Source organism: Chaetura pelagica, unplaced genomic scaffold (assembly GCF_000747805.2).
Source record: "Chaetura pelagica isolate M959 unplaced genomic scaffold, ChaPel_1.0 scaffold271, whole genome shotgun sequence".
Classification (NCBI taxonomy): domain Eukaryota; kingdom Metazoa; phylum Chordata; class Aves; order Apodiformes; family Apodidae; genus Chaetura; species Chaetura pelagica.
The window spans coordinates 1,510,726-1,514,168 of NW_009952106.1; positions in this window are offsets into that span (position 1 = coordinate 1,510,726).

Consider the following 3,443-nt stretch of genomic DNA (forward strand, 5'->3'; position numbering starts at 1 on the left):
GACAAGGCAGTGTCCCTGCCCTGCCCTCTTCCCCTGCTACAAGCAGCCAGGATCACTGAATAAAAGGGGTTCCTGTGGTGAAAAGTGTTGCCAGCTGCTGAAGTGAATCAAGCAGGGACAAATTCAAGTTTAGGGGGAGCAGCAAGGATCTGTTGAGACACCGTGGCTGCTCAGATGGGCAGGACAGCAGAGGTGGGGTTAGAAAAGTGCAGCATTACCAAGCATCCTGGGGCGAAGGGTGTCCTGCCCCACAGTCTGGGATGCACAGGGAAGATTTAACAGCCATCCACTTTTGCCTCCATCTTCTTGGGGTGTAATTCCTGGGCCACAGGCTCAGTGGATGAAAAAAAACCTCCTGCACTATTTCTGCATCAGCACTAAAATATCCTGGATGAAAGAAAACTCCCTGCTTCAGTGCTCAGGCCAGAGGTGGAGTGGTGTAAGAAAGAAAAACATATTCCTCTTGGGCAGGATGTATCCAGATAAATCCCACAGCAGTTGGGTGGTGTGCTGTGGGAGATGGGAGACAAATCCAGGCATATCCTGGGCTGGCTTGCACCAGCAGCAGAGGAAGGATGCCCTTTTTCACAGGCCTTGGTACAATACATGATGGTGGGGATGCCAACCATAATTCCAAGTCAGATTCCCTGATTATTTCTTCCCCTGTCTTGTTTAATTAATCTCGAAGAGGGAGTGTCCAGCCCAACCTCAGGCTTTGCTGATCATTTTGCTCACCCCCCCTGCAGGGCTCCTGTGTACCATTGGACAGGCCAGGGTGAGAGGAGCTGCTGCAGCCCAGCAGCAGGCAGTCCCTGCCTCCTCTCCTGTGTCCAGCATCCACGGGCAAAGCCTGTGGGATGTCTGGGGGTATGAGCCTCTGCTCCCAGTAGCAAGCCCTGTTCCCTACAGAGCTGGTGCAGGCAGCAGATGGGCCCATCTCTCCCTGGCAGAACAGGCAAGGGGGCTGGAAGGTAGGAGGTGGAACCAAATCCAGTCTAATTAAGGGTAATTACCATTCATCCCAGGAAGCGGTAAGAGACAAAACCCACGTCTATTAATAGTTGTCGGCAGCTGCAGGGTTCCTGCTGGGACCCAGGGAGAGCAGAAAGCTTTGGGAGGTGCAGCAGCACAGAGAGCATCCTGCTCCCCTGTCCTTCAGCACTGGCTGTGCAGGGGCATTTTTCCTCCTTCCTGACCTTTCCAGTGAAAGGGTAGAAGCCACACGTGCAAGAGGACTCGCCCGGTGCCACAGAAGGACAAACCTTGCTGGCTCCTGCCCCAGTGAATCCGTTTGGTGTCAGGCAGACATCAAACACCAACAGCCTCCTCGCAAACCCGACCTTCAGCTGTGCCCACAGTTCTTCCCCTCGACAAGATGAAGCACATCAGACAGAGGGGTGTTGCCTCACTGAAGACATCAACTAGGGAAGCTGCCCCACATGGCACACAAGACTTGGATAAAACAATGTCCTGCACCAGTATGGTGACTTCTGGCCATCACAGCATGATGTGAGGACAAAGAGGGGTGCAGGAGATGCACTAGCAGAGCTGACTGGGAAGACACATGCACGGGGAGGGTTTTTTCTCCCTTCCACTCCTGCTACCTCCAGCTGTCACTGCAAACAATCTGTCACTTGCTGTGGGCAAAAATGTCACCAGATGCACCTGTGAAGTCCTCAAGGAGACAGCTGGTGCTGCTGCCACCCTCCCAGGGAGAAACCAAGAAACAGATTAAAGCTACTTGGCTGTGGCGTGCCTTGGAGGTTGGGCAAAGCAGGCTGCAGGAGAGAACAAAACCTTTCTGTGCCTGGGCACTGTCGTCTCCTGCTCTGGCACTAGGCAGTGCCCAGCAATAGTCCCCCTCCCAGTAACACCCAGCACAGCTTCACTGCTGGGCTGTCAGCAATCCTTGAGTTCAGTGCTGCTGGGGCAAGGGTCTTCTTGGGTCCCCTTGGTCTCCTTCTCTCCACTGCTCACATTGAAGTGGAAGATGCCTAGACTGAGAGGAGCTGCATCCAGCATCTTCTCCGAGATGAGCAAAGGCTCTGCTTCTTGCTACAGCATGTTGGTGAAAGAAACCAGGGCAGCAACAGAGCAGGGAGACTTAAGACCAGAGGTTTGGGTCAAAAAAGGGAGCTGCTGAGGCTAGCCATGGATGGGCAACTTGGTCTTCTGCAGGTCCCTGCAACACCCAGGCTGCATACAGGCCACCATTCTCTCTCCCTGGATGATTTTCAGCAAGCACAGCCTGCAGTGTTATAAAAGACAATTTGGGAATGGAGCAGAGGTTTGGAGCTCTCTAACAAAGCCTGACCTTCTCATGCCACAGCTCTAGAAATCACCCCTAGTTGAGAACTTTAAGATTTGGGCAGATAAACCAAGAATTTTCTCTTCACTCCCTGTCCAAGGCTGACATGGTGCTGCCTTTACCCCTACATGGCATATCTCCCAGCAAGGCCTTACAAACACCCTCAAAGAGACAAAAAAAAAAAAAACAACACCCCAAAAAACAGAATGGGAGAAGCTAGGTAGGGTAACATGTTTCTAGTCCATCATGCCTGGGACACTCAAAACGGTTGTCACTCTATAGCCATAGCCCTGTCTCCAGAACAGGACACACATCTTTGCATCAGCAGCAGCAGATGCCCTGTGGGATGCGTTCCCCTCGCACAAGGCACTGCAGGACCTGGCTCCTCTCCTATTTATTTGTTGTGATAATGACATTCGACTACTGTTGCACTGTCCTCAAACTCCAGGCAAAGACAGCTGAGCTGATAATGCACAACAGCACCACAGGCTCTGTCTGAGGGAAATCTGAGACCTGGAAGCTGGAGGGATAGAGCCGGCAGCTGGGATTTGCTGGTAGGATGATGCTCTGGTCACAAAGGCCGGGAAGCAGTGTCTTTCCCCATCCCCTCCCTCAGATGTGAACAGGAGGAATGGGAATGAATACGGGTATTTTACCCTCCACACAGTCAGCTACTCCGGGGTATTTGAGAAGAAACTGCCTCTGCACACCCCGCGGGAAACACATGCTAATTTCTACACAAATGGAAACAAATGCTAAGGTAGATAAAGAGTTAACACAGCCATTTTTCAGGTACCAGTGCTCGATGATTCAACAGCTGATTGCATCCAGTTCTACAACTTGACTGCAATACTTGGGCAGTGCTGTCTCTGGTGAGTTTGGGCAGACAGGGCTGGTGGATTACATCAGACCGTGAAGCCTTCAAAGCATGACATTTGCATCACATTAGGGAGGCTGAAGACTTCCCCATTGCTGGATTCTTATTGAAGGCTCAGCTTAGAAACTGAGCACAGTTGTGGAGGCAACTCAGGGGGGCTATTTCTGTGGATCCAGTTTGGCTATCTTCTTTGCTATTCGGGAGTCAAACTGAATATGTTCATAGAAATCAGTGCAGGAGAAAATGTTTCTAGTTTTA